The sequence below is a fragment of the Dipodomys merriami genome, unplaced genomic scaffold (genome assembly GCF_024711535.1).
Source record: "Dipodomys merriami isolate MVZ:Mamm:240054 unplaced genomic scaffold, mDipMer1.0.p SCAF_19, whole genome shotgun sequence".
Classification (NCBI taxonomy): Eukaryota; Metazoa; Chordata; class Mammalia; order Rodentia; family Heteromyidae; genus Dipodomys; species Dipodomys merriami.
The window spans coordinates 17,629,363-17,644,569 of record NW_027203270.1 but is presented as its reverse complement, the minus strand read 5'-3'; the positions used below and the strand labels follow the sequence as shown (position 1 = coordinate 17,644,569).

General features: G+C 45.1%; 1 protein-coding gene and 1 pseudogene across 5 annotated transcripts in view; one reads left to right on the top strand and one right to left on the bottom strand.

Annotated features, from left to right (window-relative positions):
• Mprip (myosin phosphatase Rho interacting protein) overlaps positions 1-15,207 on the bottom strand; it is a 145,863-nt gene that overhangs the window by 90,032 nt on the left and 40,624 nt on the right. The gene's annotated exons all lie outside the window — the stretch shown is intronic.
• LOC138830494 (KH domain-containing, RNA-binding, signal transduction-associated protein 3 pseudogene) lies at positions 3,190-4,839 on the top strand (annotated as a pseudogene).

Sequence of the window (15,207 nt, the reverse complement as noted above, 5' to 3'; positions counted from 1 at the left end):
GCAGCTCCTTGGCCCTGCTTTCCCTCTCACCCTTCCCCTGAGGAGAAGGAAGCAGACCCTCATATATATTTTGTTCTCCTTAGCCCCCTCAAACCCTTTTTTCCTCTAAGCTTCTGGAGAATATGTAAGCCTCACCCACTTGCACGTCTCTTTATGCAGAGCTGGGAAAATGTGGAGATAAATAAAGCCTCAATTAGGCAGGCATCCAATATTTGGGGGTAAAATGGGAGGGGTTTGAGGCTCTGTCCCAATCCAGGAATGCCTGAGAAAGCTCCCAGGGCCATAGGCAGCCTGGAGGGTGGAGGCTTCCCACAGCCCCCTCAGCCTGTGCTCACCAGGCATGGCCAGGGTCTGGGAGCTGATCTATTCCCACACACAGCTCCTCAAGGCAGCCTGTCCTGTTGTACAGGTCAGGACCTAGCTCCTCTTGTCATCCTGCACAGAGAGGAAGGAAGGAATCCTTGCTCTCATCCTCTCCATTCCCTTCCCAGAGAAGGAACAGGGACCTGCAGAATATGGACTTGCCCCGGGTAGCGATGTCATTAGGGTGGCCAGACACTGTGGCAACCCTCCAGGCTCAACAAAGGCAGTTTTTCCCCTTTCAACTTTGGAAACTCAGCATTCTTATTTATTCCTTTCTGAGCCTGGAAAGAGCAATGAGAGGGAGATCTTATTTCTTTCCCTAAGTCTTGAGGGGTGGGGGTTGGGGGGAGAGTAACAGGCCCACAGAGCCAGCAGAGGCTCAAAGATATTTTTAGAGACATGAGAATTAAACAAGCAGGAACCTTCTGGGGCTGGAAACGGTTTTGTTTCCATCCCTATTCCAAAAGGCCAAACGAGTGGTATAGAGTCAGGGGCTGAAGGAGGAAGCAGAGGAGCTTAGATTCTGGGAAATGAGACCTAAACCAAAAGCTGGCTCCCTAAACATTCTGTCACCCTGTTTCTGAGTGAAGTAAAAAGAAAGAAAAGAAACACTTTGATTAACTGTTATCTAGTCTGTTTCTTCAAAGCAGGGTGAAAGGCTCTATTTCAGAGCCAGACGGGGGGGAGCTAAGCCCTAAGCAAAGTGAGCCTCTGATGTTAGCTCTTGGCCACCCCTACTCAGCCTTAGAGGTATAGGTAAGGAGTGAAGAGATTGAGGTAAAAATCCATCACCACAGGTCCTTTGCTGCTGGTTCTGATTTGACAGAGAGAGAGAGAGGATTTAAAACAAGGTTTCTTAATGAGCTGCAGTCCTCCAATGGATAAGGCTACCTCAATTCTGAGACCACAACAGTGTCAAATGTGGCCTGCCTTGCTCAAAAAATCTCTCTTATAGCCAGGGGAACAGTCACCCAAGTCTGTGGGTAGGACACAGAGAAAGGAAACAGAAGACAGGGAATGACCTCAGCCCTCTTGCTAATAGGAGTACACAGATTGTGAAACACTACCCACCGTCCATATTGATAACCTCTACATCAAGCAACTCTACTTGAAAGAATGGTCTCCAAGTCACTGTATCAAAGAAAAGTGAAAATTTGAAAACAACTTGGAAGTAAAGTGTACCTAATGAAGGATATGCTTTCAAGGATGACACAGGAAACTGATGGATAGAATATTCACATCAAAAACAATAGAACTGCACAGAAATGGAGGGACAAAGGGTGAACAAATGCAGCAGTGGCACTCACTAGACACTACGATGAAAATGAACTATATATACAACTTGTTGGTGGGAATGGGAGGGAAAAACCGGAAGAAAGGGAGGGAAGGGGTGACACTGTCCGAAAAGAAATGTATTCTTTACCTGACTTATATAACTGTAACCTTCCCTGTACATCACCTTTATAATAATAAAATTTTAAATAATTATTTTTAAAAAGAACAGGATTTATATTTTTTGTAATCTTGCTCTTTTTTGTCTCATGTAACTACACACTTAAGAGGATACATACACCATGATATGAAGTGATTTTTATCTCCAAGTGGAAAGATTTACTCAGCAACTTTGTTTTCTGCTTCCCCTAGTTTTTTTCATGTACCTACATACTTCTGGTCATGGGGAGCTTCACTGCTCTGGACAATTCTGCCTTATGCATGGGACACTTTCTTTGCCTAGTACACCACTCTCTCACCCTTCAATTAGTCTTTTTTTTCTTTCCAGGGAAACCACAGAGCTCTCTAGCTGGCCCCTCATCTAGCCCCTGTGAATGGGCAGGGCCAATGTATTTGCCTGTTTCTCTTACAGCTTATGCTCCCCACAGTTGCCAACCCCTTTCATGGCTGGCTAGATTATAAGATCTTGGAAGGCAAGGACTTTTTCTATCTTTTATTTTTTCCAACATCAAGCACATCCAAGGCACATCAGCAAAGCAATAACACATGAATGAATAAGTTCAACCTTTCATGATTTCCCAAGGCCATGGGCACAGCCCTCAAGGAGACATGTGGACTGAAGAGAAGGAAAATACACCAGTGCTCATGCCCTGAAATAAGGACAAGTCTGAGCCCCAGGTCTCCCTGGTGGCATTTCTCAAGGCTGCCAGAGTATCAGTGGCAGAACCTGTCCTAGCCCTGACAACAAGGGTCTTATTGTTGAGCCCAAGTAGGTGACTGGGCCCATGAGTAAAGGGCTCATTCACCAAAGGAGATTAGATAAACTGCCTCCATCCAATTCTTCTAGAATAGCAGTTATCATTAACTCTTAGGCTTCTAGCAAGAGTTCCAACAAGAAATCTGCAATTTCAACTGTTCATAAAGTATCTTATCTTCATAAAATAGGTTGGAGCAAATCACAGACACAGTATTTAATTCAGCATACATACAAGCAGGTGTCACTGGCAGATGTGGTGCATTCACATTCAACATACATGCACTCTGAAAAGTACAAACAGATCTATATGGGACCATAACAATAATTATGACCCTCTAGGACCAAACAAGGCCAGGGAACAGAAGTAGGGAAGGTAGAATAGTTTGCCCACAGTGGCGACCAGCACACCTCATCAGCATGTAGACCACTTCTGACACACACGAAGGTACCCAGTTTGATCAACCAAACATAGTAACAAGTTCAATTCCCTGAAAAAAACTTATAAAAAAGACCACAGAGAAAATACAATCAAAACTTTCAAGGACAAAAGGCCAGGAAGGAGACAACAGCAAACATGAAACAGCAGATAAGTTATGGAATGAGGAGTAGCTGGATACATGGAAGGTGGAGGTGGGACACAGGATGTTTCTGGAGAAGGGTCAGGAGGAAATAAGCCAAGACTTCCTCAGACCCCCAAAAGCCTCAGGCTTGGAGGCCCTAGCCTGAGATTCACCACGTACCTACCAGCAGCAACCAGAGTCACTCTCTGAAAATGCTCTGACTCAGACACATCGCTGGGAGATACTCTGTTATACAGAGGTCTCCCTACACTACAGATGAGGAAATTCCTATTTGGGGAATAGCCCAAGAGAAGGATCGCTTACAACTGGTGTTCTCCAAATAACCGAGGTGGAGAATTTCCTTTCTGGCAACATTTGAAGATTCTCCCAACTATTCCAGTCAATCCTTCTAAGTCAGGGCTCTCAGTAGCATCCCCAGGTATATCCTGTACAGACGGTCTCATTCTAAGGTTAACACTTGTTTGAGAAAACCCAAGGGCAAAACCAGCAGAAAGTAAACTAGGAAAGTGCATGTCAGAATAGAGCAGATGATACTTCAAAGTAGCTCAAATTATTAAAGGAATTATTGGTGGGACTGGCATGCAGGGCAGGTGGTTGATGGAGCTCCGCGTGGCCCCAGCAGTGGTGGGCAGGCCTGGACTACCAGCTGGGAGCCTGGGTACTGGGCCCTGCAGGAAGCAAGCATGGAGAAGTACTGCCTGAGCTCATGGTGGAGAAAGACTGGCCAAACCCCTCGTTCATGCATGGGGAATCTGCACTAGTGAACCGCAAAACAGAAAAGTTTCAAAAAGAAGAAAGCAAGGATGAAGACAAGTACATTGATGTGGTGATGAATAAGAACATGAAGCCAGGACAGAAAGTGTTCATTCCTGTAAAACAGTTTCCCAAGTTCAACTCTACGGGAAAGCTGGGTCCATGTGGCCATTCTGTGAAGCGCCTACAAAATGAAACCCTGACAAAAACATCCATCCTTGGAAAAGGCTCCATGAGAGACAAGGCAAAGGAAGAAGAGTTGAGGAAAAGTGGGGAAGCAAGGTACTTCCACCTCAATAATGACTTCCATGTGCTCACTGAAGTGTTTGCTCCACCAGCAGAAGCCCGTGCCCAAATGGGACATGCTTTGGAAGAAATAAAAAAGTTCCTCACCCCTGACTACAATGACAGATCCGGCAAGCTCAGCTTCAGGAACTAACATATCTGGATGGTGGTGCAGAGAATGCAGATGCTCCAGTGGTGTGAGGGAAGCCCACCCTACTATAAGAGGTGTAGCCAGAGGAAGAGGATTACAGCCCAGCCAGTTGGGGGTTGGTGTACCACAAGGGACGCCAGCTCCCAGGGGAGTCCTTTCCACCCCAGGGCCAGTGAGCCAGGGAAGAGAACTTTTTACTCGCAGGGCTAGAGGAATGCCTCTAAGTGGGTATAGAGCTCTTATCACCACCCCAACACAAGAAACCTACAGAGAATATGATTATGACAATGGATGAACACCAGAGTTACGATTCCTATGATAACAGCTACAGCACCCCAGCTCAAAGTAGAGCTGACTACTATGATTATGGATGTGGACTCAGAGAGGAGATATACGATTCCTATGGGCAAGAGGAGTGGACTAACTCAAGACACAAAGCACCTTCAGCAAGGACAGCAAAGGGCGTCTAAAAAGACCAGCCATATGGCAGATATTGACTGTACCATCTGATGTTGGGAAATAGCCTATCTCCACCCATCTTGTATACTATCCAAAGTAATTTTTTCTAGGAACAATCTCTTTTTAAATAAATCAAAATGCTTAAAACCTGAATGGATGGAACTTAAAACTACTTTGTTTGAAACATCAACCTGGGCAGGAAAAAACAAGACATATAAAATTTTGTTATTTCTAGTCTGTGTATGAAAAAAAAAGGTCATCAAAAGGAAAAAAAAAATAATAGGTTACTAAATATGTTAATCTATTCTTTTAACATAAGCCTCACCTTTCACTTTAAAAGTTTCCATAGAGTTATTTTATCTTTAAGCCATATGCTAGATTTTTTCTTCTTCTCTTGCCAGCAGGTGTAAAAAAGGGATGCCAGTTTCAAGTGAAAATAATGTGGTATTCTTTTGTAACTCGTCTTGAAATGTTCTGTATTTTTTTTGGGGGGGGGGGGGGGTCCGGTCATGGGGCCTGAGCTCTGGGCCTGGGCGCTGTCCCTCAGCTCTTCAGCTCAAGGCTAGTGTTCTACCACTTGAGCCACAGCGCCACTTCCAGCTTTTTTTTTTCTTTTTGCTTATGTGATGCTGAGGAATCGAACCCAGGGCCTCACGTATGCAAGGCAAGCGCTCTACCACTGAGCCACCTTCCCAGCCCCTGAAATGTTCTGTATTGTTAAGCAAAGTCTCCTATTGCTTGATACTAAATAAACTTTTGAAAGAAAAAAATTATTACAACTACGAAATAGGAATAATACATTCTGTAAGGGAACATAGAACAAAAGTGAGTTGTAAGAGAAAAAAAATAGTGAACTGAAATAAAAGTAAAATAAAAGTTCTATAAGGCAGGGGTAACAAAACCTCAGGCCCAACAAAACAATTCAGAAACAGTAACATTAGAGACTATCCAGAGAACATGGCAGGAAATCTCAGGCACGAGAAGAGGGAAAAGGGAGAGGGAGAGGGAGAGGGAGAGAGGGAGAGGGAGAGAGAGAGAGAGAGAGAGGGAGATGGAGAGGGAGAGGGAGAGGGAAAGGTAGAGGGAGAGAGGAGGAAGAAGTCACAGAGCAAACAAGCATAAGCAGAGACATCTACCACCAAAAGAATGGAACATGTTTCCATGTTGAAAGGCACACAGGTTTCCCACTTGATGAAAGAAAACAGATCCATGCCAAGGCATATCTCAATGAAATTTTAGAGCTCAAGGAATAAAAAAAAGCTCCAACATTTGAAGAAGGAAAACTAATCTCATTTACAAAGGATTAGGCATCAGACTTTTTTCTAAACAGCACTGTAGAGGTTAGAGACAAAGAACAATGCTTTCAGAATTCCAAGGGGAAAATGATTTCTGATCTCGGAAGAACAGCAAGCACAGCCTCTGATCCAGAGTATGGACGAGAGGCATTTTCAGATGGTCAGAGCCTCGAAGACCTTTCTTCTCTCCTGTCTTTCTCAGGAGAGAATGAAGGGGGAACACCAGAAGAAAGAAATATGGACCTATAGAACCTAGGAAAAGAAGGAAATCCTAGAATAAGGTGAAAGAGAGATCCAGTCAAGAGTTACAATGCAGGCAGCAGAAGAGCCAGTCCACTCTAGAACAAAGGGGCAAGAGGCCCCATGAGGGGTGTTACTACTACAATAAAAAAGAATCACTATCCTAGGCTGAGAGGAGTTACTCATTTCTGTTGGGAAGTTTGAAGTTCAATTAGGGATATTTTAACAGAAAATCAAATGAAGGTGGAAGAAGTCAAATTCTACATAAGAGAAGGAATACAATCCTTTAAATGTACACTTTTTATATTGTCACTGTCATGGTGATATAACTACTAATTCCATCCCAATATTTAATTCAGTATAGCCATCCTTCAGGATGAAGGATAAGAGATGTAACACATTTGTGCGCGCGCGTGCGTGCGTGCGTGTGTGTGTGTGTGTGTCTCTCTCTCCTGGGGCTTGAACTCAGGGCATGAACACTGTCCTTGAGCTTTTATGCTCAAGACTAGTGATCTATCACTTGAGCCACAGCTCCACTTCAGGCTTTTTGGTGGTTAATTGGAGATAAAAGTTTCTTGGCCTCCCTTGTCTGGGCTAGCTTCAAAGGTCAATCCTCGGATCTCAGCCCCCTGAGTAGCTAAGATTACAAGTGTAAGTCCCCAGCCCCCAGCTTAATCCCAATATACATGCTATATTTTGAAACTCAAGAAAATGTAGTAGTAAAAACATGTTCTTTACATGAGGGATAGGATATAGCTTGGTGGTATAAACCTGTCTGATGGGCATAAGTACTAAGCAGTTGAAACCAGCTTTTTCAGGAGCTAGGGAGGTCTGGAAGAGGGTAGTACTATGTACACGTATTGTTTTTATTTTTTTTTTGGGGGGGGGGTCCGGCCGTGGGGCCTGAACTCTGGGCCTCAGCGCTGTCCCTCAGCTCTTCAGCTCAAGGCTACCGCTCTACCACTTGAGCCACAGCGCCACTTCCGGCTTTTTTCTTTTTGCTTATGTGGTACTGAGGAATCGAACCCAGGGCCTCAAGCATGCCAGGCAAGCGCTCTACCACTGAGCCACCTTCCCAGCCCCACACTTATTGTTTTATAAAAACAAAACCCCTTAAAGTCTTGAAACTTCCCATCTGGTCCATTTTCAGCCTCCACATATATCAGATCATGAGACCCAAGGGTAAGGACTGAATAAAAGGGAGAAAAATAAGTATGTATCACATAGTATATCTCCTCCTTCTCAACTATCATGCCAATGAGAAAGCAAAAGATTTTTTTAAGGGTCGGGTTCTGCTCTCAGATCCAGTACATGCACTTCTCTGCTTGTATATGCACATATTATGCTCTCTTCACTGGAAGCAAACCCTAAGGCAGTCACTGAAGCAAAGTACCTGGTGCTTGAAGAAGCTGGAGCTGACCATCTCCAAATACCAAGGTAGTTACACAGTTCAAATGCTTGACTTTGAATGAAAAAAAAACAACAACTTTTAAAACAAATAACTGGATGTGTTCAGAAAAATCTAGTATCAGACAAATGTTTTCTCCTAATCAAGAAAAGGGTATCTATATGGAGAAGACCAACGGTGCCAAACTGCCACTTGTTTATGTAGCATTCAAATGTGAAACTGCACCCAAAGAAGCATGTCCTGTACAGTGGGCCTAACCCTACTCTGTCCCTTCAGACTACTGCACAGGCTGCCTACGGGTAGCCTTCAAGCACACCCACCTGTTACTTCCCAATTGTCTGTAGATGGAGAAACAAGCCACAGAGTTAAGTCACAGCCTCCCCCCCCCCCCCCCGGTCCCCCATCTGTCCCTTTGCAGGAATCAGGCAATGGTGACAGCCCATTCATCTGGCTGGCCCTGTTCTCACCTCAACGGGCAGCCTGAGGAGGAAGTGTCCATCTTTCCCTACAGAACCTCTGAAGAGAGAGAAAAAAATGTCAGGTGACATAAAGAGAAAACAGCTACTCCCCTCATGCTCAGCACAGCAAGCCACAAACAGTGGAGTCAAGGAAGAGACAGAATATGGAAGAGACCAAGGTAAGAGGTAGCCAAGGCCTCCAGAAGCCTTACAAAATTCCTATTAACCCTGTTATGGTCTTATCACCAGTATATTCCCAGTCCAGGAAGAACAATGAGAAGGTAAATTCCAAACCTCTGCCTTTCCTCTCTGATCCTCAGGGACATGGCAATGTCCCCATGGTGTTTCATACATGCCCAATATGTGACAACTAGAATCCACATGAGATATATGATAGCCTGTCCTCTCTGAAGCTCTAGGGCTGGCTATGAACATGAGGTCTCCACATGACCAAACAGGTCTGAAATATGAAACAGAGCAACTGAGGTCTGGCACACAGACCACAGGAGTCTTGTCAAGAATTGTGCTATATCTCCCGTGCTCTCATGAAAGAGATAGTATGATACAGGCAATGGAAACACAAAGCCAGGGCCGAAGGAAGTGCTAAGAGCTGGGTAATAGGACTCTTGGTTTAGCAACAGGGCCCAGAGTGGTCACCATATCATCAATAACAAAGGAAAGCTTTTTCTTTTTTCTTTTCCTTTCCTTTTCCTTCCTCCCCTCTCCTCCTTTTCCCTTCCTTCCTTCATTCCTGGTGCTAGTACTAGGGGAATTAATATTAGAGCCTCATATTATTGCTTGGCTTTTTCACACTTCCATTTCCAGCCTATGTGAGTTTTATTCTTATGCCTATAGTTTACTCTCAATGGCAGCATTTACATAGAGCTATGCAGGTATGCCTGGGCCAACTGACTGCCTTCTTAACTTCTTACACAGTATCAACTGTGCATTCTTCCAATGTATAATGAAGACCCCCCCCCAAAAAAAAGGTAAGAAATAGGAAACATTTTCACCATAGCATTCCCTGCCCCCTCTACTGCAGCCTCTTGCCTTTCCCTCCTATCTTCACACTCTCCAGGATAAGGGTCCTAACAGTCCCCATCTTCTAAAGATGGGCAAGTAGAAGGACTATGGGTCATATGGCATAGGGAAATGGTCCTATATAAGGAACTGCCATCTGGAGATGATGCCAGAGACACCAGCTGCAGTGCTGGGTGCAGTATTTTATTTACCCACAATTATTGCATGCCTATTGCTCACTGCTAGATGGATATTGAGGAGCATCTGTCCCTCAGTAGCTTACTAGTTCATTGAGGACAATGCCTTATTCACACAAAACCCAGCCCTGAGAACCACTGGTGAATGTGGACCTGTATCTGGAACCATAAGCAGGTAGCTATGGAGCCTTCTTCCTACCCTCTACTCAGAGGGTAGGGGTCTCATGTTTCCTGCCCTGTCACAGGTGAGCACTTATCTCCAAGGCTCCTCCTTCTTGACACTACATGCATCTACTACCATGGTCCCTCCAGTTACACTACAGCAGGCCTCCAGAGTACAAGTTTCTTTGGGTTGTGTCTCTTGCTGAGAAGCCACTGGAGTCATTGCCACCCAGGTTCAAATCAGCCTTATCCCATTCCAGTGCAAGCCTGTAGATCTTACTAACTCAGGGCTTAGAGTTAAGAGGTAACCTGACCCTCTGCTCCCCAATGACTTCCCTGTACCATACAAGCTCAATGCAGGCACTTTATGCCTTCAACATGTATGGAGCCATGCAACAATGGCCACAAAGGTACAGCGCTTCTGCTCCAGCTCATCCTGGCACAATAGCACTCAACAAACATTAACCAGATAAGGCTCTGGAATGTCCCAGTCCATGGGCCTGTAACCTATGCCTTCAGGCAAGAATGCCAGCTCTACCTGGAAAAAGCTTCAACCTTGGGCAAGTTACTGACCTTCCTGCAGCTATGAAAGAAGATACGCTGTGGTGATACATGACTTCTCATTTTTGTATTGATGGCTGAGGCTAGCTAGTCCTAACAAGGTAGGGAGTACCCAGAGGAGGTAAGCCATAGGGCTCTACCACAATGATAGCCACTGTACCCTGTGCATGGACAGCTGATGGCACCAATATGACCTGTTTTCAGCTGAGGAACAGGTGCCACCAGGTCCCAGGCCGTAGGCACCTTACGGCCCTACTGGCTATCACTTCTTCAGCCAGATGACAGGAGCCAGGCACAACCCCAGAGTGGGTTCAGGGAGAGAATGAACTGCCATATAGCAGACTCTGAGGTGCAGAGATAAAGGTGGAAGCCAGGTTACTTCAGGAAGGACAGGGGTAAGAGAGAATGTACCTCTCAGACCTTTCTGCCCAACAGGATAAACCTGCTTTGTGAGGCTGGCTGGAAGCAGGACACAGCTGGGACTGCTCCAAGTCCTTCAAAGCCCAGTAGTATTGGGATTGATTTTGTTCTTCCTCCACCTGATCTGTCCCTATTTCTTTATTTCAGTTTCCTGGGCTTGACTTAAACTTTATATGTGAGATATAAACATAAGACCAGGCTCACTATAGGATGACAGACTCTTAAGGACAATAAGCAATCTCTTCTTCCTCCTTGTGAGCCCTCTCGTTGAACAAGTCACTTAACAGTGATATAGCTCCATTTTCCACTGTGGGACGTGGGCTTGTCTCTTGAGCTAACCTGAGCTACTACAACCTGGGCAAAGCCTTATCTTTCACCCAGCCTGCAGAAAGGTCTGGCTCTTTCTGGTCTTCCTCACATGGACATCTGATGCTGCCTTACTCTAGAAAAAACTGCAGCCCAAATGGCATTGGCACCATCCATCCCTGTGGCTTCCTTCTCCTTTCTATCTGTAATGGCTCACCTCTGACAGTAGCATCAGTGAATACTACATATCCCTGATGAGTTCCTCTAGCTCACTGAGAGCTGAGGAAAAAAGAAAGGAAGAGCTATACCCTCCACTCAAAGGCAGAAGTTCTGCTAGAAAGAGGGAAGGCCCTTCCCACTACTCTCCTGGATAGGTCCAGGAAAGTTCACTGTAGCTCTCAGGCTTGGCTCGCACCATCTCTCTGGAAACTGTTGAGACAAGATCTACAAGCCCTTCTGTTTCTGCCTCATCTTTTGGTCACATCTGCAGCTGGCTGAAAAACAGCCCCATAGCCATGCATGTTCCTCCTGAAACCTGTGAGCATTCCATTAGTTGGCAAAAAGGCAGGTGAGATTAAAGAGATGGTAGACCACTCTTGATTTTATCCAAGTGGGCCCTGAATGCAGCCCTGAAGGTCCTTCTCATCAGAAAGAGGCAACAGGAGAGCTGACAGGTCACAGAAGTCAATAGGCTGACAGATACTAGAGGTGGCAGAAATGGTCAGCTGAGGAAGGCATGCAATGGCCACTGCAGCAAAAGATAGCACCAGGGATTTACCCTCAGAACCTCAGAAGGAGCAGCCTGTTTATACCCTGTCTTGGACCTGACTTCTAGAAACTGATAGAAAGTATGTGATTTTAAGCCACCTACTTTGTGGCAACTTGTTATAGCATCAATACCTAACATGTTGTATGTGTGATCAATGCCTACCCCACAAAGAAATGCCTCGCAATCTACACCAACACGCCTCAGACAGGTGAACATACAGTACAATAAGAGGATTGCCCTTCCTAAGATTCCTCACATTATTCACTTGTGTTTCTGAGACCCTATCAGCATGACTTTCTCCCTGGGCTCAAAGAGCTTTCTACCATGATAAAAAGCCACCCTCTCCCTCTTCTTCCTTATAGCCATAGTAGAGATTTTTTAATTTATTTATATTTTTTTTGGTCAGTCACAGGGCTTAAACTCGGCCTGGACGCTGTCCCTCAGCTCTTCAACTCAAGGAGAGTGCTCTACCGCTAGAGCTATAGTGCAACTTCCGGTTTTCTGGTTTTCTATTGGAGATAATGAGTCTCATGGACTTTCCTGCCTCAGTTGGCGTTGAACTGCGATCCTCAGATCTCAGCCTTCTGAGTAGCTAGGATTACAGGCGTAAGCCACCAGCATCCAGCTAAAGATTCTTATGAAAGTGGGCTGAACAGGAAGAGAGCAAGAAGACAGATACATATTCAGCTGCTTGACCTCAGTCAGCCTTCAATTCACAGACTGTTTTCTTTTTTTTTTGGGGGGGGGGGGTCCGGTCGTGGGGCCTGAACTCTGGGTGCTGTCCCGCAGCTCTTTAGCTCAAGGCTAGCACTCTACCACATGAGCCATAGCGCCACTTCCGGCGTTTTTCTTTTTGCTTATGTAGTGCTGAGGAATCAAACCCAGGGCCTCAGGCATGTAAGGCGAGCGCTCTACCACTGAGCCACCTTCCCAGCCTTCACAGACTGTTTTCTAACCCATAGTATTACCTATTACTGGGAAGGTGCCAAGCCAAGAGCATATAGTCAGGTGGGCCAGGTTCAATGGCAGGAATATCTGAGAAAGTCCCAGTATGTGTAGGGGAAGGGAAAGGGAGGAGAGTATAAGGTAATGATGGAAAGGATTTGCCCTGAAGAATTTGGTAGCCTCCATGATGGTCCACTTTGTTTATGAGCATGATTGTTGCACACTCATTTGTGAACACACTGGTATTAGCACAAGGCTTTGCCTTTTCATCCCTACATGTTTTCTGTTGTAAGCTTTCATAAAATGACTCTTTTTCAACAGTTCTTTCCCTGCTGCTACTTAATTAGTTTCCAAGCCAATTATTCCAAGCTGTTCACTTTCCTAGCACTCCTCTCTCTGCAGGAGTGAGACATCCAGCCCATAATCACTGCAGCCTGAAACCTACAGGACAATGCCCAGCAGCTGTAGGAACTCCACCCAAGCTCTGCAGGTGGTGACCAGATGCCAATCACAGCCCATCCTCTCCAACCTTCCCCAGGAGAAACAAAGCCATTACCAATGTCAGAGAACTGCTGCTCCTACTGTCCCCAGCAAGTCAACCCCATCACTGTAAGAATACTACATATGACAAAGGGCGGACAGATGGTATCCAGGTAGACAAGACGCATAGCCACCACCACCATGGTGCCCTTGAGCCTACTTGATAACTACTAGATAACTGCAAACGTACTGGGAAAGGAGATTGTCTAGGACCTAATTATGGCACTGACACTTAATTACCATTTACTGCCCTTGTTTCATAACTTACAATACTGTGGAGGAAGACAAGGACACTGGACAGTCTCTAAGACAGAAAGGTACTAACTGGGTAGCTGAGGCAATCACTGGGTTCCGTACCTAAGTACTACTCCCCTCAGCATGGTCGGAAATTTGAAAAGGTGGCTCTTTAGACAGAGGCCTTAAAATGTTTACAACAGAGATACAAATATCAAAGAGTAAGGGAGGATGGCTGGCAGATGTACCACCTCCCACCCATTACACACTTATTACAAACTCTCACTGATGTAGGCCCAGCCTTCACGGCGCCCACTTCCCTAAAGGTGACACCCACATGGAAATAAGTACAGGGTGCTCTCTGTACTCTAACAGGTGCCTTGGGAACAAGGACACAGAGAGGATTTAGGCTAACCTAAACTACTTTTGTCATCTTAGACTCACCTGCATGGGTTGATTGTGCCTGCTAGCTGACCCTCTCTGCCTACCTGACTAGTTCCTGTATGCTCTTCTCTAACTTCTTCCCTTTTCAAAGCTTAGGCTGGCCACATCTATCTTCCATATTGGAGAAAAAGTATTAGCCAGCTCTGTAGCACTAACAAAATACTAACATGTTTAGTAAAAGAGGTTTTGTTTTTGCTCATGCTTCTAGAGCTTCGATTCCAAGCCCTATTGATATGGGCCTTTAGTAAGTGTGTCACATTACACTGGAAGTACACGTCAGAGCCAGTGATACTATCTCTAACTAAGAAGAGGCAAGAGAACAGTCCCACAATCCCTTTTGCTATTATATCCCCACTGACCTAAGGCTCCATCTCTTAAAGGCCCATATACCATCTCCCAATGGCACCCCTGAGAACAAAGATTTTATTTATATATATACATACACACACATACCCTTGGGGGACACTCAGCCAAAGTAAAGCAGCACATAGCCCTCAAACTGCCTGCAAGGCCTCTATGGAAACATAGGCCTCTACAGGCCCCTACCTCATACACTGCTGATCAAAGAAACTCACTACTCTCCCCACACCTGTGCTTCAGCCCCTAGGAGACAGTCTCAGTCACACTCTTCCAGTTAGATTTCCTTATCTATAACATAGAAAGCCTGGATCAGATGACAGCTAGAAACTCCCAGGTTATCACACCTAGTAGTCTACCTCTTCTTTCGTGATCCACCTATGATAGATCATCTGCTGACAGTTTCCATCCTTAGTTGCTACTTACGTGGGAGACCAATCACAGCTGTGAACAAGCAGAAAGGGCCACAGAGTCTCACAAGCTGTGTCCCCCTAGCTCCTCCCCCAATTTTCCAGCTTGGGTTAAAGCTCAGGCCCCAGTTTCCAGAAAATAGTATTTAAATTTCCTCCATACTAAAGGCCCCACTGAGAAACAGAAAGCATTCCTACATCTACAATGCTCCTTCCAATGAGGGACAGTTAATCTATTACAGTGAGTCAAAAAACAAACAATAACAGCAACAACAAAAATTAGAAGGGTTGATATTGTCCAAAAAGAAATGTCTTTCATGGGCTGGGAATGTGGCTTAATGGTAGAATGCTTGCCTAGCATGCATGAAGCTCATTACTACATAAACAGAAAAAGCCAGAAGTGGCACTGTGGCTTAAGTGGTAGAGTGCTAGCCTTGAGCAAAAAAAGCTCAGGGAAAGTGCCCAGACCCTGAGTTCAAGCCCCAGGACTGGCAAAAACAAAAACAAAAAACAAAACACAGAAATCTCCTCCTTACCTAACTTATGTAAGTGCAACTCCTCTGTATATCAACTTTATAATACAATAAAATTTTTAAATTGTTTTCAAAATTAGATCATATTTGCCTTACTTCCCAGAAGG